Source organism: Neopsephotus bourkii, unplaced genomic scaffold, assembly GCF_033783945.1.
Source record: "Neopsephotus bourkii isolate Nb327-2 ecotype Australia unplaced genomic scaffold, CSIRO-AGI_Nbou_v1 NB_1624, whole genome shotgun sequence".
Lineage (NCBI taxonomy): Eukaryota > Metazoa > Chordata > Aves > Psittaciformes > Psittacidae > Neopsephotus > Neopsephotus bourkii.
Window position 1 is genome coordinate 11167158 of NW_026902099.1, and position 24847 is coordinate 11192004.

The 24847-nt window shown below is 43.5% G+C and overlaps 1 protein-coding gene across 4 annotated transcripts in view; it reads right to left on the reverse strand.

The window, feature by feature from the left end:
• Nucleotides 1-23678, reverse strand: part of FOXP2 (forkhead box P2) — a 416691-nt gene extending 393013 nt beyond the window's left edge. For all 4 annotated transcript variants that reach the window (XM_061373083.1, XM_061373082.1, XM_061373076.1 and 1 more), the window contains exon 1: nt 23540-23678. The gene's annotated coding sequence lies outside the window, so the exon portion shown is untranslated. The remainder of the gene's footprint in view (nt 1-23539) is intronic.
• Between the last annotated feature and the right edge of the window lie 1169 nt (nt 23679-24847).

Genomic DNA, 24847 nt, shown 5'->3' on the forward strand with positions numbered 1-24847 from the left:
CAGCTTCAGCAGTGAGACACCAGAGATAACTTCTCATTCAGTTGTCTTACGGGAAGCCTGTTCAGAAAGGATTAAACAAATACAATGAGCTTTTAGCTCCACCTGGAACTGGAAAGGAACTCCCATCAGGAATACAATTCCATTTTGCCTCACACACATCTCAACATGGGCTCATTCTGATGTTGGCAGGTCTTGCAGTGATGAGCATCAACACTGAATCACACTGCTTTGTACTGCCTGACACACCTCTGGTTGACGTAGAGGTTTCTTCTACTGAAGGTCTCAAGTCTGGTTGTTTGTGGTTACTTTCGTAGAATTATAAAGTGGTTTGGGTTAGAAGGGACCTTAGATATCATCTAGTTCCAACCTTCCTGCAATGGGCAGGGACAATTTCCACTAGACCAGGTTGCTCTAAGCTCCATTCAACCTGGCCTTGAACACTTCCAGGGATGGGGCATCCACAGCTTCTCTGTGCAACCTGTCCCAGTGTCTCACCATATTCACAGTAAAAAACGTATGCCTTCTACCTAAGCTCAATTTACCCTTTTTCAGTTTAAAGCCATTACCCCTTCTCCTGTCACTACATTGCCCTTGTAAAAAAAGTACTTCTCCAGCTTTCTTGCAGGTCACCCTTTAGCTATTGGAAGGCTGCTGAAGATGTCCCCTTAGTCTTCTCCAAGCTAAAAAGAACCCAACTACCTCAAAACATCTTCACAGGACAGGTGCTTCAGCCCTCTCACCTTTATGGCTCCCCTCTAGGCCAGCTCTAACAGGTCCATGTCCCTCTTCTGTTGGGGGCTCTGAGCTGATCACAGTACTTCGGGTGGGGTTTCACAGGAGTGGAGCAGAGGGGAAGAATCACCTCCCTTGACCTGCTGGTCACGCTTCTATTGATGCAGCCCAGCATACAGTGGGTTTCTGGGCTGTGAGCGCACACTGCTGGGTCATGTTGAGCTTCTCATCAATCAAAACCAGCAAGACTTTCTCCTCAGGGCTCCCTCAATCCATTCTCTGTTCAGCTTCTGTTTCTGCTTAGGAGTGCCCTGCCCCAGGTACAGAACCTTGCACTTGGCCCTGTCGAACTTCATGAGGTTTGTGCTGGCCCATCTCTTGAGCCTGCAAAGGTCCTTCTGGATGACATCTCTTCCCTCCAGCATGTTGACGACACCACACAACTTGGTGCCATTAGCAACCCTTCTGAAGGTGCACTCCATCCCACTGTCCATGCTGTCAAAAAGATGTTAAACAGAACTTTGGTATTCCCCGATACCAGCCTCTGAAGAACACCACTTGTCACTGGTCTCTACTTGGATGTCAAGCTGTTGACTGCAACTCTCTGGGTATGACCGTCCAACTAATTCCTTATCCACCAAGTGGTCCATCCATCAAATCCATATCCCTCCAGTTTAGAGACAAAGATGTCATACGGGACAGAGTGAAATACTTTTGCACCCAAAAGATCTCAAATTCCACCATTTCATGGTCACTGCAGCTGAGGCTCTCCTCAAGCTTCCCATTCCACACCAGCTCCTACTTGTTGGTGAGAACAAGATCCAAGATACAATCTCTTCTTGTTGGCTCCTCTATCACTTGGAGAAGGAAGTTATCATCAACACATTCCAGGAACCTCCTGGATTGCTCCTTCTGTGTTGTCCCTCCAACAGATAACAGGACAGTTGAAATCCTCCATGAGGACCCAGGCTTGTGAATGTGAAGCTGCTCCTATCTGTCTGTAGAGGGCCTCATCTGTCAATCTTGGTCGGGCAGCCTGTAGCAGACACTCAGTATGTCAACTGTCCCTGCCTGCCCTTTAATCCTGATCTATAAACTCTCAATCAGCAACTCATCCATCCCCAGGCAGTGCTCCATGCACTATAGCTGGTCAACGACGTACAGGGTGACACCCCCTCCTCTTCCCTGCCTGTCATTCCAAAAGAGCCTGTATCCTTCCATTCCATTACTCCAGTCTTAGGAGCCATCCCACCATGTCTCTGTGATGCCAGTAAGATCATGGTTCCCTTGACCCTTTGTGAAAGAGCAGAGTTCCCTGACAGCTCTATTCCTGGTGGCCCCTGGGCAAAAGGTGAAAGAGCTATAGGGGAATCCCCCACCTACATTTCAGTCTTTGATTGCCTTTTCTTACTTGTTAACAGTTCCTCAACAACAAAACATGATCTTAGGCACACCAAAACCACATCTTTTCTAGACACTCTGAGGCAATCCTAGTGCTCTACATCCTTTTGGCAATGAAGAAAGGGGCCAGAAGAGAGAATAATCCCGTTACTGGATATCCAGATCCCTGATTTTCTTCCTTGATTTGTGTTAAAAAGCAAAAAAAGATATACTGAAGATGGAAATTGTGTATCAGACACACTGCAGTATGCTGTCTTTAATACACTTCAGTATAAATGAGAAAGGAAAAAAATCAAAATATACTAACAAAATCTACAGCCTCTATATCACTGCCATGAAGTGATACGAATCCGTCAAATTTCAGGCTTTTTTTTTTTGCAAGAGATTAGATACTTAAGGCACAAAAATTGTTAAGATTATGACTGTTTACCTCACTGGTGGCAGCATCTTCACAGGTGAGCAACAACAAGATCATTCTCGCTTTAATTTCTCTCAGTGGAACGGCAGAGCAAAGAAAAAGGGTGGTATCTTTATTTCTTTTAATTGTCATAATAATTAAAAGCTGCACAGTCATTTAAGTTTTCTTTGTAGCACAATGGCAGTCTGTTAGAGCCAGCTCCAGAAACAAAAACAGAATTAGGACATAAACCTTTGAGAAAAATAATTGATAAACACCTAACTGCAATGCTCTTAATACTGTCGCTGGCAAACATACACTAGCAAGTTTACAGCTGATGCGTTCCAGGCTACACCAAAATTATGTATGTGTAAAATGTTTAAAATAGAGTATAAAAAGTCTAAAATTGATGAAGGTTTCATGCTGATCCTCCAGTCTGCCAAATGTTTGTAAAAAGAAAAGGGGGAAAAAAAGACAGTGTTAAGTAAACATTTCAGACCTCAACCTTCTTTATATGCCTTTGAACCTTCGCTTTCATGTGCAATACCTGACAGCCCACTGAGAATAAATGCTGAAAGCCCCAAAGATGGGTAAAACAGAATTTCTGACTCAGGAAATAAAGATCAGCTGAATATGATTCCCATATGGCAAACCAGATCAATGGAAACCAAGACCAAAATTTACAATATCTATACTGTGCAGTACAACATGGAGGTTGCCTTTTATTGCTGATAGCAAAACTCCCAGTGGCCAAGAATAAAAGCAGACACAAAGATTATACATCCACTAATGGTGAACTCTGAAAATACACATTTTTAAGATTTCAGAGTAGAAAAATGAAAAATATGACATTTTTAGCTTTTATTTAGCGTTACCAAATACCAATCAGCAATTAGAGCAATCAACATTCAGCAAAAAAAAAAAAAGGGTTATTAATATAAAGGCATGTTTTCAAAGCCAAGGGGGGAAAAAGCCCCAGCAGATCGGATTACCTGATATGAAAAGAAACACTCTTGCTGTAAAACTAAAACAGCTTCAAGGCTACTTTTGTGATAGCATGTGTGGCTGAATGTGAGAGAATGTATAACAATCTTATTACTTTTATTTCAAGATTTCCTGTAAAACCTCAGGTCATGCTCATGAAGACTTTCTTAAAAAGCAGTGATAAATCTGATGAACCATTTTTAGAACTTGAAAGAAGGACAATGGGCAGGGGGGAGGTAATCAAGCAGTCCTGAGTGAGCACAGCAACACTCTCACTTGGGTTAGCAGGAATCATCTGTCAGGAATCCCATAGCAATGCACCTAGCTGTCTCTGGTGGGGTCTCAGAGGACACATGTAGCCAGAAGTCTGCAAGCAAGTAAGAAAAGTTCAACTTTTCGATTCTCCTAATACAGTTCAGAAGGAAACACACTGCAGAGAAATTCGTCAAAAGAAAACACAGCTGAAAACTTTTTTTAGCAAATACACAACAGACCAAATTAGAAAGACATCAAATCACTTTGAAACTTCAGTGAAGTATTTGTTCTATTCTAGCAGTAAAGTCTCAACCAAAAATAATGAAACCTCCCAGTGCCTTGGGCCCACCTCACTTTTAAACTACTCCACCACTCTGCATTTGAAAAAAAGCCAGATGACCACAGCAACATGAAGGTCCCGTAGTCTCCCCCAGACCCCAGAACTGGACCAGCACTGACTGGTCCAGGATGTCCACACAGAGATGAGGGAGGAGGTCAAAAGTAGAAACTCCACAGTGATCTTGTCTCCTCAATCCCTCTACAAATGAGCAAATTAAATACCTTGACACTACATATGGAAAGAGATGATTTGTCTATGCATTTCCGAAACAGCTTTTCCAGTAGGTGGAAATGTACCCTACGTATGTCAAATAAACAGTGTATATGACAGAGATTCTACCAGCATTCAACCCTCACAGCTCATGGTTTCACCACTGGTGAGCAGCGCAGTCAAGTCATTGCTAAATACTTATGCATGTCACTATTCACTAGTACAGAGAAATATGTATTAATACATATTTTCTGTGGTATTTCACCAACAGTGGTGTGACACACTTTAATCATAACCTCCTGCTGCAAATGCTGACACCGAAGAGCAATACGGAAGCTGCTAAGAACAGTAATATTCAAGGAACTTTATGAAAGCTCCTCTTCCACAAGAGACCTGATAAAGTAGGACCTCATAAAAATTCTGGACCGCACCAGACTGCCACTCACCTGGAGCAGGTCTTTTTCCTCCTGTCACTAACAGCACTCCGTTGCTGTGAGCTAGAACACAATTCTGTACAGTTAGAAGGCAGACAGTGTATAATAGTCTTCTCTACAGGGCTAATAAGGCTTTCCCCTTGCCTCCTTTCTTGGGCAACATTACCATTCATTTATGTAAATAATTTGGGCATCCTCTCTGACTTACACATCTCTCTCTTCTTCGGACACAAGCACCTAGGTCCCACAGACTCACATTTTCACAAAAGATTTACATGTGAATACTGCAGGATCATTAAGTATGCGTCTTCTCTCAAACTGTACACCTTTTTTACTTCCATCGCTCTTATTTCACATCTTGTTCCTACCTTTTGTTCTATTCTTGACAAACGCAATCGCATTCCACTGACATAAATCCCATATCCCATTATATATTAATCACCTATCTTCCACGTCAAAGCCAACCTATCATCTCTCATTCCATATCTAGAAGTAAACTCCCTTCTCCTTTAGGTCCAGGCTGCCAGCTTCCATCATCTATGTGTTATTTTTTCAATTAAGTGTCTTCAGGCTTTTTATCCAGGCTGACACCTCACACATCTGTGAACGTCCACAAGACTACCTCTTTTAAACTGCTTTGTCAGGAGACCTATGGAAAATTTTAGAACAGATTATTTGCTGATATGCTATGATAACTCCTTGTTTTCCTAACTTTCCTTGTCTGTTTCTAGCAGTTGCCTCTACCCATGTATTTAAATTGTCCTACTTTGGGTTGGGACTAACAGTGGTTCTGAGTTTGCACAGCAGCTAGCAGGGGCCCTCCAGTCCCAATCCAGAACTCTAAAATACCGACAAAGGACAGACATGGAGTTAATGAATATTGATACGACAATAAGCACACTAAGCACTCTCCTATTTCTTTTGAAAGAAAAAAACAATGATCAAGACAACACTGGTACATTTCCCGATTGTAAGGTACTGATGGTATAATTTCTTCACCAGATTTAAGCGTGTGTTAGAAAAGCCCTTAACTCTCACCCTAATGATTCCAGTGAAATCTACTTTGAAGTACTTAATAATGTCTTGCAAGTAACTTCTCTCAGTGTTTAAAATGGCTCTTTTCCTAGTGCACTTTATTATACCCTCATAAGGTGGACTGACCGATAATCCTCTATTATAAAGTTTCTCCTCATGTCTCTTCTCCATACAGCTTTTCAAAAAACTATCAAAAAACAATGTCAACACCAAAAAAAAGGAACTAATTGAGACAGAAATATCTAGGCTTGTTATTCCTATATAAAATATACTTCTATATATAAATACATCTTTATACACCCAAGGGTATAAAGTCACAGTTTTAATATAAAATGTCTGTATTCATGTGATTAGCCAGCAAAAATACAGACGCCTTTTCAAAGTCACGACTTTACACTCTGGATATAGACCCCAATACTGAAAGCAAAAGCAGCACAATGTTCTTAGATGTGTGCCCTTGTATTTTTTTTTTTTATTTAAATACTTTATTTAGTCAGTACCACTTCCTGACTTCGTAACTATGTACTTTATCAGTAGACTTATTTCCTCTCCATTTTTTTCCATTTTTGATCAGCTTCATATTTTACTTTCACAGAACTAGCAACTTACATTCAGGACTCTTCCAAGTCATCACAAAAAATAAAGAAATCCTTCAAAAATATCAGACTGTTCTCTCTGCCTCTTATTATCCTGTATTACTTTCTTACAATTAAAAAAAAATAATCCTAAAAACAAAGTTGGTGTAGGAAATGAAGCAGTACCTCTCAATAAATGCAAAAGCCCAAGCAAGAAAACTGTTATCATGTAACACGGAATCGTGAGAAAGAGTTTCAACTCTCACTTATGAATCAGATCTTCAAAGATTTTCAGTATCTAAAAATATGGCACATCCTTCTCTCACATTTTTATCCCCGTGGTATAAAAAATCAAAAAAAAGCAAATTAGAGACACACCTCCAAACTGTAAACGGACTTTATTTTCCATCCCTCTTCCTCTTTTACAAGCTGAATGCTGTTCCTACCAAACCAACTTCCCACACAGCATGCAAGATCAATGCAGGTCTAGCATCAACTCTGATGAGCCCCAGCTGCGGAGGATGGAAATCTTGCACGCTGCAGAACATATGGGGCACCAAGTTTTAATAGCCTGATTCTGTAACATTGGGTTCAGGAAGTTTTTTACACATCCTGTTAATTATAATAATATCAGTGAGGCTTACACAGCAAACAAGCCAAAGCAGCTGAGCTCTGCAAGAAGTTTTTCAAAGGTATAATGGAGTTAACCAAAGGGCATTAGTAAGTACTGAAGGAAAAGAGGGGGGGAGATAATAAAAACAGGCAATCAACTACAAAACATGAGATGAGACTTGAAGGCTACTATTCCCTCTTTCAAGCATAAGATTGATTTTCTACTGCATCCCTAAGCAAATTACTTGAATCTTTAGCCTTACAGAAATCAGGTTCCACTTTAACTTTTTCCTGATACATCTGACATTTCAGCTGACATGAAGCACTTTCCACTTTACAATGATTTCAGTAAAAATGTAACTGTTTCTTGTACTACTACTGTATTTTATGCAGCTTCTTCACTCTGCAGTGTACCTCTAGTTAGGTAAAAGGTTTAGGACTCTCCTTTGATGACATACTCCTTTTCTAGAATCATCTCCTCCACTGTCAGGATCCATTTTAAATAAGCACAAGAAGAAAGAAAACCAAGAAAGTACAAGAAAGCAAACAGAAAAATTTCATAGCTACACTCCCCAGCATTAGCAGCGCTCCTGAAAACTTCCAAAAGCAAAGATTAGAAAGGATTACAGCAGAGGCAGGTTTCTTTGACCCATATTCTGGCTTCCAGAAGCAAGCATCTCACAGCATGATTACAGGGGCAAGCTTGCCTCAGCCCTCACAAGGCATTGCTGCTGTGAAGGGCATCATGTGCCCTGACACGGCTGTCGTCCAGAAGTACTGTCCTGGTGATCCAAGAGAGCTACAGCTACAGCTCTGATGCTCTAGTTTTTCTAAGACCTACAGATTTTTACAGCTGAACATGAAATGAGTTAAATTACTTTTAAGAGCTAGAAGCAAGTTAAGCTGTCTGCACAGATATAACCTTTGTGTTTTCTGACAGTTCTATAACAAAGAAAATGCATTGTAATCCCAGAAGTTCTAAAACCATAACTGGTCTCCTTAAAAAATGGAGAACAACAGAAGTTTCCCCCTTTTCTTCATCCTTTCATTATCAGCAGCTCTGTTATTTCTTTCTTCTGGGTTTTTGTTTGTTTGAATCTGAACATATTTTCCATCTGCCCTGTGTCTTAACGTTTCAGAACACTTTCTCTCTGTCCATTATGTATGTACGTGAAAATTAGCATACTGCCAAGTCCAGGAGGTTGATCAGGTGTTTTCCTTTGCAAGGACAACCCATATGCAGTGACAAGACAGCTTTTTTGTCAACTACACAAGTATTTGAGACAGTAGAAGAATGCAGGCTATCAGGATTCCTAGTTTCTACTTTCCAAATGCTGCACACAGTCAAGCACTTCCAAAGACGAACAGCAACAGCATCTTCCTTTGCATCCTCAGCCATGACTGGGTTCCATCCTGTGCATGGAAATCATGAGCTTCTACTTGGGCCAAGTTAACGAAGTCAGTTATCATTAAGAGACCTGCACCCTCTGTCGTGCAGGTCACACTGTACCAATGCAACTTACCCAAGCATCCAGTGTGGTGTGTGTTTTCCGAAAGGCAGTGCAGTAAAGCAGATGGGCCACAGGTCTCCTAGATGACACATATGAACTGTATTTTATATTTTGTAGGAAGTGACTTTAATGCAATCATTCACCCATCCATTTTTGCAGGTAAGATAACAGAGAGTTAATTCTTAAGGAGAGAGTACTAAGCCTTAATGAACAGTAATTATCAGGGAAGGCATATGCTTTTTAACAATATTCTATGTAAGAGATAGGCCTATTATTCTTGTTTCTATTAAATCTGCCTAGATACCTGAATGAAAATAGGATGATCTTTTTCTCTTTTGAAATAAATAAAACCATATAAAAGCAAGCGCTTTCACAATGGAGTCTGGAGCAGGTGCAGAAATTATGCATCACAAAATAAATTTGCAGTGCTTAGCATTTGTTTCAGTTTGCAGCCTTTTGTTATTGTTTAGAATCTTATTTATTTGTTTATTTAAATCCTTAAGTTATTAGTGGTCAAATTTAACATCCCATACAAACATACAACCATCAACAAAAGATTAAACTAACAAAAATAACAATAGTCTGCATGAGATTATACTGAACTGCAAACAAAAGTGGCAAAAGCAATTAATCAACCTTAAACGAGCAAAAGCTCTAGATCAACAACAGGGCTTAAAACAAATTAAAACTTTGCAAACCGTCACGGAAACGGCTTTTTTATTTCAAGTATACTGAATTTTAAGAGACTTCAAACTGTTAAAATCACAACCCAAAGACAGAAACACTGCTCATGCAGTTACTCACTATATATATTCATGTTGCTAGAGTATTTTTTTAACTTCTTTCCACCAACAACAAAAATGCATGCCTTCAGCGAAGTTTACAGTTGCCGAAGAAGCACTGCCTTCAATGTTATATTGCTGTAATTGAAGACAGGTCTCTCACAGCAGGTTTTTAAGGAAACCATTCCCATTCTTTCTGTAACTGAAGCAAACCAATGATGTGGGGGCTAATTCAACAAGAACTGTTTTACAAATCAACATCATCAATCACCTTTTTCTCTCTCTCCTCCCCCTCCCCCTCCCCAGATATGCATGGCACTTTCACCTTGAAATAAAACCCAAAACAGTAACCCAAAACAAAGAGGAGGAAGAGGCTCACTCAGTACCTTGGAGACTGCACAAAGCACAAGACCAAGAACTAATTTGCAGCAAAACCCAAAGCAGCTGTTGGCTTTATGTCCCTTCAGCTAATCTACTAGGCTTCTGAAATCTATGTCTAATGAGTTGGCCAAAAGAAACACTGAAGTCTGTCAACGTAAGGTGCTTACTAGCTTTCACCTGCATTTTCCATTAACACTCCTATTTCCCAGTGATCTTACTGAATTTCCCAGTGATCTTACTGAATTGGGCTGTCCTAGTTGAGATGAGCAAATTCATGGCAAATGCTGTTGCAAATGAGGCACCGGAATCAGTCTTGTTTATGTGCAGGCCAGACATCTTCATCCCCATTGTGAACCGTGTGGTCTATAGCCATCTGCAGTCCTGTACTTCTCAGTTCAAGGAGTGAACCAGACAGACTCCAACCCCAAGCTGCAAGCTGTGGTCACTGATCAAACAAAGGTTTTGGTCATGGTGAGAAGGAATCCAGCCTGAGTCAGCGAGTACCTAAGTCTGAGAAGAGGTAATCTCCGTACACTTATCCCAGGAGAGTCCCCTAATCACCAGGCTGATGGAGAGACCAGGGAGGAAGACTGCAGCTGCTCCTGGGCCATGGTGAGGGAAGCACAAAAATGTCTGTGCATCAGGAGTCCATCGAGTATGGACCTCACCAGTAACATGCACTGACACAGAGGACAAGAACAGGTTCTGGTCCTCCCTCAAGAGATCTCTGTCACAGCACACTTAAGTCCCCATATAAAGTGTGTGACACCCGAGATAAAGAGACTGAATCCAACACCTCTGCCAGGTCCAATTGTGCTGTTGTATTTCCTGCCCACCGCCATCATGACTCAACTCCATTTTAGAGCTTGAAGGGTGAGACTACAGGTATAACTTGATACAGTATTAAACAGGAGTGTACTAGATGAGGAACACCCTGCACAAAGAAAACAACCCACCAAGAACAATCACTGGCACATTCCTAGAGAATGCATTTTCTCATACATTTCCATCCTTATGAGCTCAGGCTAAAAGTGTAAAGTGAACGCTTTCCTCATGCAGTTAAACTGCCCTTTGTGAGCAAGGCTGATTTCAGAGGTATGTGATTTCTCACAGAAATAATTTTGCACACATATAATTCACAGCGAAAATGCACTGTCTACTGAGAGAATGATAACATTTGTTTAGACCAACCAAAATGCTAGATGTGAGCAATACTGCAACACCACCAAAAGACATGGACTTAACTAATTCTTCTCATTCAGGCAGTATCTCTTTCATTGTGTCATCAGCTTCTTGATTTTTCCTCTGTGTGTCAGGGCTACCACAAACTGGTACAAATCCAGGCAGACAGTGGGAAACATAAAAATCTCCAAAAATGACAGGCACTGTAAAACCTGTTTCTGCTCTACTTTGTCCATCCAGTCTTAACTTACACTGAGGAATGACTTCCAGTCCTCATCCAAGGATCTCCCTTTAGAGACCTCAATTTAGGTCTTGCAGCTACTGTGCCTGGAGTAGGGCTAATTTCTCAGTCTCCAAAGCCTTTCAGCAAGTGAATGGGAAGCAGTAGATAAATTAAATTAGAAGATCAGAGTTTACAGTCATTGAGCTTCAGAAAGCAATTTACTGGCATTCTCTATTTAATTATATCAACACCTCATAACCATTAATGAATTTATCTTTACTGCACTGAGATTAAGCAACTCTATCATAAAGTTCCACAAGAAGTCTACATCTGAGCCAAGAATTACAGATTTTAGGATGGCACTTTGTCTACATCATCATCATTCTTCACAGTGCTAAAAACAGTTAATTTCAACCTCATGAGCAGTGACTGCTGCCCCCTTCCCCACCTACTTAAGATAAAAAATAATGTTTGTTTCTCTTAAGGCCATTCTTGCCCACTACCTCCCTACTGATGTGCTCACCCCTGACAGCAGTTTACAGAACATAAAAAACACAAGAATTTTTCCGTTATAGGCAAATAGCCTGACATGTGGCAAAGCCTGCTCCCCCTCTCCAACTCACAATGCCCCCTTGAGGCAAACGGGAAGGGCAATGAAAGAGAAAAATAAAAAAGGAAAAAAGAAAAACGGGCTGAACAGTGGGAGAAGCGCTTTCTACACGAACAGTGGGAAAAGAAAATGCAAAATGCAAATCCCAGCAAAGGCTGTCCACACTTGCAACACATCTTACTTTTCTCTGCTTAAGCAGTCTGTTGGGTTTGGGTTTTTTATTTCCTGAACTGTTTTCTGGTATCAAGCTCTATTGCCTTCACCACTGTTTAAAGCATTTTCAAGAACGGTGCAGGGAGCCAAGTTCTGAAATCCTTTCCATAAACACCAAATTCTACACATATACTTAGATATATGGTTAAAAAGGAACAATCGCATCAACAAAAATTAAACACAGGAGAAATACTTCATTTTAACTACAACTCCAAACAAACCTACATTTCTATAATGCAATTAAAAGCAGAAGAGCTAATATCCATAGATATGAGCAAACATTTGTCACTGAGAAAAAACTAGTCTTTAAATCCATTATAAACTAGTGATCCCTGTGCCTAAACTCTTGAGGTTTAGGTTGCTCTCCCTGAACTGTAAGGAAAGAAAGAATTGTGGTTTACCTATTGTATCCGATATGCTTTTTGTATTTTTGCATGCATCAAAGTATAAAATCTTTCTGGAGACAGTAATTTGCACTAGGTTAATAATTATCACTAAGAAAGATACTGGAGGACAAAACAGATTTCCTCAATATAGTGTACCATCTTCCCCTATCAGGCACACACAAAACACAGTAAGAACAAATTACATTCAGAGGGTACTACTGTTCAGGATTTTAATATCAGTCTCCTTACTACAACTATATAAAACTCTACGCATAAAGGTTACCTCTAACACATCTTCCAACTCTTTAAACACATTAAAAAACACCCCTATTACATTGTACATTTAACCACAACACAAGAAAAGGTCAGCTCCCAATAATAACCTTATAAAGAAAGTACAGTATCAGTTAAATGGATTTTAAGTAAGGGTCTAAGATCATATTAGGCAGCAATTATAAGCTACAAATTGTATTTCGTATCTTCAGCAAGAGTTAGCACAAGTCTTGCTGAGTCAAATCTCTGCTATAAACCTCCTTGCCATGCTTTAAATGCCGCAAGTAGCTGAGCCCTGAGGGGTTAAAGCCAATGCTAAAGGTAAAGGCTGGAGGAGCTGACCAGGTATCTTGTAGCCATAGATCTAAGCATGTCAGTCACAGGCAAATATACTGTACTGGGTTTGCCAGTGAAGGCCAGGAGTAATAGATCAGGTTCATCAGCTGTTGCAGAGCCTACCCGAGCAGCAGCAAGGCAAAACATTAGTTTCACTGTGCCTACAGCGATCTGAGCAGCAGAGGTGACACTGGATGGTGACTCACTATTTCCATCTGTCAGAAGAAAGTAAACACACTAGAAATGTTTCTTCCAAACAACTCCTCCCAGCAAAGCCCCCCCCCCCCCCAAGTGTCGGGAGTAAAAAGAAAAGAAGAAAGAGCCCATCCCAATCAGCAGGCCTCAAAGAAGCTGCAATCTCTTACCACAGCCCTCCAACTTAGCAAAGCAGTCGGCCTTGCAGCCTGACCCAAACCATCACCTATGCGGACTATGAGCCAGGCTCTGAGCACTCACCTTGACACCAGGAAGGTCCCCCCAGCTCACAGTGAAGAAGGGGATCCAGAGGACCTCCCCATGGAAGGAGGTCTCCAACAGGAGCAGCTCGCCCCGTCCCAAGCATGCAGCATGAACTTGGGTCTGTGTCTTGTTTTGCTACCAAAGCATTCCAGGCTGTGTCAGTTTGGATTGCAACATAAATATTGTGCAACTTCAGACGCCTTAGTTCCAATTATGGTAATATTGCAGGTGACAATGAGAAAGATATTTTAAGTCTGTGGTCACATTCTGCTCCCACTCATCTGTGACTTAGAGGAAGAGAAATTCAGCCAAAGGAAATCTTGTTGGTATAAGACTTTTATGCCTAACAGTGACCTGAAAACATGGTGTCTTCCCTATTCTGACAGTAACATAGTTCTAACAAGAAAGGCCCAAATGGCAGCTGCTGGGTACAGAAACCTGTTTATAAAACTATATTTAAATGATACATAGGTATAATTAGAGCTCTATTGATTAGCAAAGTGTATACAGGTGCCTATGTATAAGAAGGCTACCAGTTTAAGCTTAAAATTTCATTCTAGCTTCTGAAGACAGGTACTGAAACTTAAGTTAAAATGGCACTTTAGTTAAGTCCAGGACAACAGGTTCCATTTCTACTCATAACCAAGTAATACAAGTGTATTCTTCCACTGAGTCACACAGAGATTTAAAATACACGTGCCCAGCCTGCAACTCAGGAGGACCAATGAAGTATCACATAGGAGAGTTAGTGTAAAGTCTGAGAAAGGTGGCGAATAGAGCAAACTCTTACGTGACAACCAAATAATAACGTGAGGTTAACAGTCTCAAGGAACAAGAGCAAGGTCCAGCCATATCCCTTCCAGAGGAACATACAGCGCATTACTGATGTTCATATGTTGCATATAAAGCAAGCCCAAAGCCCCTGGGAAATGCCACACTTGCTGCATATGCATATTAGGACTGATCATGTGGCACATAACACCCTACAGACACAGCACAAGACATGTCATGCCTGGCTGATTAGGTTGGACATGACTGACTGAAAACAAGTATTTATGTTCATCTTTTAAGGAACGTCTTTCTCTCGTGTCTTTGCATTCTCATCGATGGTATGCCTGACTGCTGTACATTTTAAGATTCATTTACTGAGTAAATGGAAGTGAGCCCTTTAAAGTATTTAAAAACTGTTTAAAAAATCACTTTGAATATGGGTTTTCCATTTCAGGAGTGACTTGCCGAGAGCCTATGAACAGACGGTGTGAGAACCTATACTGGAAGAAAACCTGAAAACACCTGGATTTGTCTTAAATATGCACAAGTGGTCCACCACCTACCTCAGTCTAGGTGGCTCTGAAGAGCAGCTAACTTCTCAACCTCAAACCTGTTTTCACAGGAACATACAAACACGTCCAAAGCATCAAGGAACCTCAGTGCCTAAGCAAAACATGGAGCCTTCACATCAGAGACATAAAATTCAGGATGAGGGCTGAAGGTATTGGGGCAGATTTTTCAACACAAGGATGTGGCCATCCTATCAAGCATGTCCTCTCCTGAAGTCTGAGACAGGTCAAGCCACAACAAGGGCACCTGCGTGACACAGGATCTGGGAAGTTCAGACTGAGCACTGTGTCCTGCTGGGTGGAATGCTGTTGCCAATGGATTAAGTTATTACATCACTCACCACTCCAGACCTCATTGCCAGTACAAGCCCCTCTGGATTCCACAACCACCCCAGGAGACAACCAGCAGCTGGGACACAGGAAGACACCATTTTCCACAAGCCATGCTCACTCTGGAAATGAATAAAAACCTGGGCTGGAAGCACCCTCCCCTCATTTCTTCAAGGAAGACTTTAAAGGATGGGTTTTCCCATCACAGCCCTTTAAAATATCTTTTTTATATTGTAAAACTCACTCTCCAGCACAGTCAGTTCCTGCCCAGGAGAATCACATTCCTCAAACACCTTTACTGTTTTAGCAAAAGACTGAACGCTTTTGTCTTTACTGACTACAATCTCATTTAGGATGTTTTCTGTCACATATCCTGAGATGCAGTAAATCCACCCAACATATTCATTTTTTCCTTCTGAAGGCTGAAGCTTCATTTCCAGATTCCCAGAAAGCTATGGAAGGACACAGGAGCCCTGCTCGATTGTGCATCCACATGTGCAGGCATAACCACGGACACCCACTGCTCCCAAAGCTGCACAGCTCTGCAGGAACAACATCTGAGCAATCATCAACTTCCCCACCTTAGCAATGTCCTGCAGCTATAGACAAGTATTCTGGCAGTTTTGCCATACTCCCAGCTTCACTGTGACTTGAAAGCATGACCCAGCTCCCAGACAGAAAACATAAACCAAAACAAAACACACACACAAAAACCACCCACAAAACCCTCAACAGTTTTAAAAGGTTGCCATATTGCAAATCACAAGATACAAATTTCTGGTTGCTGAGGTATATGTCACACCCTTTCCTGGTCAGTAATAGACAGAGGCCCAAGAACAGACTGGTCACATCATCCAATGCTAAACATACCTTTAATGCTTTTACAAGATGTCAGCCACTAAAAATAGAATTAAATGCCAAATATGTTAAAGTTTCTGTCACAATGCACTTGATTCCTTTTCTTAAGCAAAAGAATGTGCAAAAATTTCTAACACCATTTGAAAATTCTTCCATTCATTCAATACAGTTATCTGTTGAATTACTGCCCATACATATTCAATGTACACTGACAGTTACTGTGTACCGACAACAATTTACAGACATCATCACAATATTAAAAGTAATCTAAATGCATTCAAGATTGGTAACAAATGAGTCTGAATGAAGGCACTTCATCTTTATCAAAGTACCATCCTAATATTTTTACAGTGTTAGCACCCATATATTCCATTAATTGATTTTCTACGAAGAATTATTTTTGCTATGTATCAAAAATAATTTTGATATGAGGCACCTCCTCCATTCACCGTGCAGTACCCGGGATAGTCATTTATTCCTTACTGAACTAAATGCGCTCTTCTACAAAGATGAAAACATGGTGACACAAGTGGAAAGCACAACAGTTCACCAGATACATGTATCTCTGCAGTCTGTGCACACCTGATTGCATTAGGTTTTGTGTTTTCATTTTTAGGTCATGAGAATACTGTAAGTACTGTAATGAAACCACAACCCTGGCTGTTTTCTCTCACAGAGAAGTGCCTTGAATCATAAATATTTCAATTACGGTGTTTTAGACTCTGAAAAATACGAGCTTCTGTTTTCCATACGCTTTTCTTCCCCTTTATCATCAAAAGAGCTCCATCCCTCCTCTGCCACACTAAGAAAAGGATACTTTGATCTGCAGTAATGAAAAATCAACTTTCAGTGTAACAACAAATAAAAGTAACCAAAGACGCACGTTAGAATTAACCAGATCTAGTATTTAAAAAACAGCTTACAGCACTCTACTGCCTCAACTGCAGCCACTGTAAACTCACATAACTCCTGTGCCTTCCAGATCGGTGCCTGACTGCGTGCGTAACACCAGTGTGCAAGTTCATTATTTCTTCCCATAGATGAAGTGAAGGTGAAAAAACGCATTTCATGTATCAGGCTCCACATAAAAATCACATTGCTCTTTCCCCTGCGAACCCAAGCCCGTTTTCCAAGCAGCTGCCCATCTCCCGGCAGTGCTGCCTGCGCCTTCCCTGGCTCCTGCCCAGCCACATGTTTTCTCTGGCCTCCTTCCACAGCGCTCCCCAGCTCCCCATTGTTTCTGTGTTGTCCCTCTCCTTTCCAAAGCCCTTTGTGGCTTCCCACCGCTAACCCTTAAAATTTCCTCTACGTTATTTGTACGTGGTAAAACTTGACAGTTTCTGATCTCATTTCCAAGCAGTTAAATATCAGCTACAGGTTATATTACACAGGTACTACCCGCCACTTGCTTTACTAGGTGGGTTACAATTTCAGGAGAACAATGTGCCTCCTCAGCAGCAGTAGTAAGACTTACAAAAGGAGAAATCAACAACATAAGTGAGAGTAACTTTTTTCACAAGAACACTTGGCACTGACAGAATGGCAAAATTTAAATGGTGTTCAGGGATATTCACCTATTTACATTTTCTTCGCTGTTCCTGTGCAAAATCAAAATCAGCATCTGAGAGATCCTTAGCACAGTATTATGCTTGAAATAACTTGGCAACTCAGACTGTTTCTCTAAACACAACTTCCTTAGTTTGCAGACTGAATTACCCCATTTGGTCCTGCTAGACAAGCAGTGTAACACATTAAACTTGTACAGCCATCCTCCTGCCTTCCTTCCTTCCCTCAAAGGACAGAGCACAAAAATCACAGTGGTAACGTCCACCAAGATCACACTGGTTTTACACATACATGTGACAAAAACATAATTTGTCAAATTAGGCCAAATACATAATCTCAAATGAGATCAAATACAATCTTTTCTTTAATATGTATCATGTTGATTTATGCTGAAATAGGAAGCTGAATAATGGAATAAATCAGTACTTAAGTTTACTTAGGACAGAAATGCTGACCTAAGTTGCAAAACATGTACCATGTTGTGAGAGAAAAACCAAATTATTCTAAAAGGATCATCAACAAAATATCAATCTTAAAAGATATAGGAAATTTTTCGTAACAATGTAAATACTTACACAAAGAAATAATGTGCTTACAAAAACCCAACAACTTTCTACTTATATAGTTACATATATAGAGATAAGATACACATATATACATATATATATCTGTTATACCAGTATATCACCTAGCCTCAAAATGCCACTCTTCAAATGAATTTTCAATTTGGGGCCCAGTAGTAAAGAGTATCTCCCTCAGGGACAAGGTTGGCACAGGCCTGCTGGAATATCAGTCGTACTCACAACATCCTGGAGGCAAACTAGCCGAAATGGGACTGAGATCAGCAATTTACAAGAATACCTGATTTGATGTAACTTACAGCCATGGTCTGATGCACGGCAGAGGTCTAAAGGACCAGCTTAGTGAGCAAAGGACCTGCAGCATCCCTGTGGACCCTGCAATCGCCAAGAAACTGGAAACTTTCCAAAAGAGAGACACCCCCCCCACTCGCTCTCAGTGCCTGCTGCCCATGGAAAGAAGGGAGAAGATTAGAGCCTCTTGGCAAGCAAGTAAGCTTCACAGGTAAGCCAAAACCTGTGGACCCCAATGAGGGCTTGGGTTTTGTGATTGAGAGCTGCAGTCAGTCACTCTTCACACCCCACAAGGGCCATCACACAGCAGCGGGGACATGAGCAGAGGGGACAAGGCAGAAAATGTCCCTTCTGCATCTTGAATGAAGGTGCTGCCTGTCCCTTAGACCAGTCTGCCTCGCGTAGATTGATCAGTCAGAAAGTCATCTGCGTTACCTACAGCCACACAGGAGCCCTCTACTATATCAAGCAGAAAATACAGCAGTGCTTGGGGCACGTCGAGAGCAGAGCTTGCCGTATCCAAGGGGACTGGCTCTCCCCTCAGCAGCCAGCCTGGCTAACGCACACATTTAAATAAGAAACAAACTGCTGCAAAACCCTTTCCAGCTACAGACACGCAATTCCTATTTGCAGGAAGAAGAAACAACTAACTAAACGGATAAAAAGTTAAGCCTACAAATGTTCTTATTCCCCCTCCTCAACAGCCTCTACAATTTACTGAGAAGACTTAAGGTAGTTAATAGTATAATACAACGTGCTTAAAGTTTTAATTCCATTTTTCTTAGAATAGGAACTGAAATCATGATACTAAACACAATTCCACACGTAACTCACTTGTCAGAGTTCAAACTTCACTTTCTAACACCATCCCAAACTGCGCTTTGGTGAACCAATAAACATTGTAGCAACCGTTCATTAAAGAGATTATTTTCAGCTACTTCAGTGATGACAGCATAGGCCAACTATTGCTGGCACTCTCAAATCCAGCTTTCGGGCATAAAACACGGTCTTGCCCTTAAAACACAAACCTAAAAGAAATGGGGGGTGGGAGGGGGGGGGAAGGGAGGGCAGGACTGGGGCAGAAAAGCCAAAACAGATGCAAATCTTGCATCAAAGGATAGATACCTCTTATAATTTGCTGCAAACAACTTGGAAGGTTTTAAAAAGTAGCGTGATTGAACTACTGAGAGTCTCAGAAAGGAGAAAAAAGATCATCAGTGTTAAATGATACTTGTGGGACTGCTCCTTGGTTTTGTGCCAGTCTAGAAGTTTTGAAATTTAAGTTTAAAACCACCCTCGGAAGTGATTACAACAAGGTAAGTATTCTCACTCTTACTCACGAAGGAGGGAAACATGGAAAAAACCTCTGAACAACTAACAATGAACTATGCAACGGGAAGTTTAAGATTAATTTTTATTTAAGAGGCTACTTTATTACAGCTAACCTTTTCTACAATTTTCTTTTTTTCTTCCCAGTTTTACTGATGCCACTAATTTACACATACAATCAAGAAAGATCTCAAGTCAAAACAGAACAGGGCACGGGAATCTAAAGAACTATTACTTCTAACAAGGATTAGTTAAGAGCTATGCTACAGTGGCTGTGAAAAAAAGAACAGGTAATTTGCATTACTTCTAGACCCACTAGCTGTCACAAAATTTAAACAAGTAATCAGTTCCAGTGTACCAAAAATTATTATTTTGCAACAAAGTTGATGCCATTTTTTTTCAGTTTGACCGTGATTTGCAATTTTCTCCATTCAAAATCATTCCATGGGTACTTCTCAGTGACCTATGTCCTAAATCATTTTCGATCCCTATGAGCAAGTGACCTCTTCACGATCTGACTCACAAAGAAAAAACGTGATGAGTCCCATGAACCATTCTTTTCCAGACACCATCAAAATTTAATTTCTCCAAAATAAACCTGGTAAAAATAGAGATGGAACAAAAGAGTACTCGATGTTCAAGAAATATTAATTAATCACCCTATCAGAAAGGTAGATAAATAGCAGCCCTCACATTCTGATGATGAAAAACAAAGTGCTTAAGTGACATTTTCAATGACACATAGCAAAACACTGCCACAACACGGCTCACATCTCAGAAGTTTTCTATTGTTTTCAGCCCACTAGCCTTGAATAACTCCTGTGCATGCAATGCTGAATCAGGTATATTCCTCAGAACATAAAAAGCTCATTCCAGCTCATGTAAATCAGTCCACACACACACACACACAAATAATAAAAAGCTTGTGCTACTGCAATTTTTTAAAATACATTCGAGTCCAACAAGAACTTTTCTAAAAATACACTGGAGTCCGACAGGAATGTTTCTGAGCAAATACACCTTTAATCTTGAAATGATAGCCTTACACAGTCTATTACAGAAAGCATTTAAAAAATGTATAAGCAACAGATGATTACAAAAAAAAAATCAGTCACTCAAAAATGCATGAAACTCAACACCTGACTTGTACAAACCCTGGTGCAGCTTTAAAATAGTACCATGTATTCACTAGTTAAAATGTTCTGAACTTGAAATACTTTTATTGCTCCACCTCACACTCAAAAAAACCTTAAGTTTAGTTGTTACCTATAGACTTTTTGGTAATTTTACACAAATCGTCACTAAACAGAAAGCAACAAATCATTCAGGTTCTGTCCTCTCTCAAACATTACAAACACTTCACTGCAGTAAAGATCTTGTGACCAAAAGTAAGGATCACTGAGGTTAAACTAAAAACAAAGAAATACCCAAATATTTATCCAATTGGTTACGCTTAAGCTTCTTGGCAAGGTTACAGTTAAAGCATATACCACCAAGGCCTCACATGAAGCAGTGTATTTCAGATGCTGTATATTAACAAAATAAATCAGAATGTCTAATTGCGTATCTTTTGTATGTCACTAAGTGACACATCAATTCCCATGAAGGTTACTGTATGGGTTTTGGAATCGCTGTACTTGACACACTCGTTCCTCTTCCGCAACAGTTTAGTAATCTACTATTCTGAATAGTTAAAGGAATGATTTAAGTATACAAAAATGCTATAGAACATTCTCTGTTTGCAAGAATGACATTAAATATAGCATATTACTGCAAAACGGGTATTTTTAGTATCTGTATTTAATATAACAAATATTATGGTCAGGAAAAACCTTAAATTAAAAATAAATACTAATTCAAACACTACAAACTATATCTCACTCAAAAAGGTTTAGTGTAGCATTAGAGAAACCGATTTAATAATTAATCATATTTTCTTCAGAGTAGTATTACTAGCACTAATGCTCTTCCTTAATGGTTTTAAATTACCTAGCATGAGGGAAAAAAATAAATAAACATGTGAGAATCTCTAAAACTTTGTCTCTGACTTCCTCCCCCCTACACACACAAACTAACGTGGGTACAACAGACAATGTTACACCAATTCCTAGTCCCACATTTGTAATGAAATTTCCAAGAGCCTGATCCAAGCCCATGCAGTCAATGGAGCTGTTCTTACTGAGGTCAACGGACAGATTCCTGCTCCCTCGAGCAAGTTGCAGACAGGGGCTGTTATGCAGGGAAGAGACATGGGGAAATCCTCTTTGGAAGGGGAACTTTTGTGCTTCTCTCCCTGAGAAAGTACATAAACAGGGCTTTCTAAGAGTAGATTGCCAGGTGGAGACTACTTCTTCTGTCGGCAGCTCTGCACTCCTTACATACAGACGACGACACTAGAAACTGAGGGTAGTTACTGGTCAGATTATTTTTCCCCAGAGCACACACTGGCAGCCCGCTTTCTGTCTGGACTATTCTCACAAGTTTTAGCTGAATGTTTTCCTGCCTGTACCCAGTGCCTGAACACAGCCCAGGCTTTACACCTCTGCCAGAAACCCCATCCCTGGATGTGGCCAGCACACTCGGCCATGGCTGCGCAGGGAAATGGGCCCGCAGACTCCCAAACCTGACCCTGAACCCGACACAAGCCCAGCTGCAGGGAACGGAACAAAACCACCTCAATGGACTGCCTTCACATTCACAAGCTCCATGGGCAGCAAACGTTTCTGCAGAAGGTTATGGGAGGCCGAGAGCTCCACAGTCTGCATGCCCCAACGCACCCATGCTCGTCCTGCCCTCCCCTCTCTGCTCCTGACTGGAAAAGCATCACCAAGTGTGCTTGATAGCCATGGGCCTCTGCCTCTCCCCACTCTTCAAAATTAAACTTCCCAAACTTTCTTAGTCCTGCAGTCCTTTCAGTTTAGAGAACCGAATTAAGGGGAGGCCCTGCACAATGGCCACGGTGGCCATCTCCGGAGCTCCGCAGCTCTGACATTATTTATTATTATTGGGTCTGGGCTTTTATTTGTCTTTTGGGAGGGTGCAAGCGAAGGGGGGTTCAGCCCGCACACTGGCGGGATGCCCCTGGGACACACCGCGCCCCTGCGGTTTCCGCCCGCGCCAGCGGGGGCGCCCCGGTTCGGCCCCGAGGGGGCGGCCGGCAGCGGGAGCGGCGGCGGCGGCCCCAGCGCGGGGCGGGCGGGCGGGAGGCGGGGGCCGGGGTGCGCCGCTCCCTCGGCAGGCAGGCAGCACACAAAGAGAAACGTGACACGTTTCTTCACCCGGGCTGTCTGCTGGGGAGGTCTCGGGGAAAAGAAGAAAAAAAACCCAAAAAACATGAAAAGAGGAAAAAGGAAAAAAAAAAAAAGCCCACAACGGGGGAGGCGAGGCGCGGACGTCCGAGCCTCCCCGGCACACGTTCCCTCAGAAGCCCGGCCCCGAGCCCTCCCCGCCTCGCACTTCTGTACCCGTACGCGAGGCTACAGGTTGTTTGTTTTCAATTACTCGGGTGGGGGGGGGGGGGGGGCGCGGGTTTCGCGGCCCTGCGCGGCGGGAGGGTGGCTCCCGCGCTGCCAGCTTTGGGCGCCCCGCAGCTTTGGGTGAGCCGCCGCCGCCCCGCTCGCCCGGCCGGCCCGGTACGCGGGGTTGAGCACGAGGAGCACGAACTCCGGCCGGGACACAGGCGTTCCCGGGTCGCCGAGCGCGCCTCCCGTCCCCGCCCGCGGTGCATTTTTGGGAGCCGTGCCCCCGGGCGCCGGCAGACCTGACACATGTCACTGCCGGGGCCGCGCCGGCCGCGGCCAAACTTTCCCGAGGCGGCGGCAAGTCAGTGAGCGGAGGCGGCGGGAGGGGGGGAGCGGGTGGAATCAGCAAGTCACACCGGGGAGCGGGGGGGGGGGGGGGAAGCAGCACTTACCGGGAGGAGACACCGTGCAGGGCGTCCCGGCGAGCTGACACCGAGAGAAAAGGGCGACCGGAGCCGCGCGCCGCCCCGCGCACATGCAAAGTCTCTGCGGGCGGAGCCGCCGCCGGGACGCGCGGGGCCGGGGGAGCGGGGGGCGGGCGGGGGCGCGGGGCTGTTCCGCGCGCGCGGAGCGGCGGTGCCTCGCGCCTCGCCGGCGCTGCTTTGCGGTGCCTGGCGCTGCCGGTGCGGTGCCGCGCTCCCTGCCTCGGCGTGCGGGTCCGCCCGAGCGCGGAGTGTGCGGGGTGCGCCGCTGTGTGTATGTGTTTTGTTGGGAATGCGAAAAAAAAGGGGGGGGGGGGGGAGAGAGAGAAGGAAAGAAAACCCCGCCGCACACACCGGCTGCTTCGGAGAGGGGAGTGAGCAGGGAGCCCTCACATGATCGCGCAGTGGCCTGCACAGAAGTGCTAATAACGCGCGGGGGGGCGGGGGGGAGCAGCGGAGGGGGATGGCAACAATAAAAAAAAAGTGCGGCGGGACGCGCTGGGCCGTGCCCGCGCCGCTCCGCGCCTCCCCCGGCCGGTCCCCGCCGGAGCCGGGAGCTGTGGCCGCGGCGGGCAGCAGGTTCACCTGCTGTGTCAACAAACACACCGTCGGAGAAGTTGTTTGCTGGCGGCGGCCGCCCCCTCGCCGCCGCCGCGCCCCTCCCGCCGCGCCCCGGCCCCGTTAGGCGCAGCGAGTTTAGCAGACGGGCGGAAAACAAAGCCGAGCTCCGTGCTGTTCTGGCAGCCCCGGGGTGCCGCGGGCCTCGCGCGAAGGCAGGCCGGGGACACGCGTGGAGGGGGGGGGGAGCAGCGTGGCCGGGCGGGCCCGGCTCCGGCGGCAGCTTTGCCGGGGAGATGCGTGGGACCGCAAACTTTTTTCCTGTTTCTCCCCCCGGGCCATTTCGGAGCAAGGTGCAGGAGACCGCCCGCAGCGGGGATCCGCAGCTCTCCGCGTGTCCGGGGCTGCCTCTTCCCCATGGAGAAACATTTTACAGTGATACCCGAGTGGGGGAGCGGGGTAGGGAGGAGCCCTGGCACGGCAGGCAGAGGGGCACAGGCCGGTGCCGTCCTCACCCGTACCTGCCGCGGATCGCGGCCGCTCGGTACCGGGGGTGCTGCTGTGAGAAAGGACTCGCGCGAGAGCGCAGGCTGCACACGCTGCTCGCGAGCGGAGTGCGAGGTTCGTTGTCCCGGTGCCTGTCCGAGCACGGCGCGGAGACACCGGCCCCGCGCTCCTCGCGTGGGACGGGACGGGATGGGATAGGAGCGCAGCCCGGTG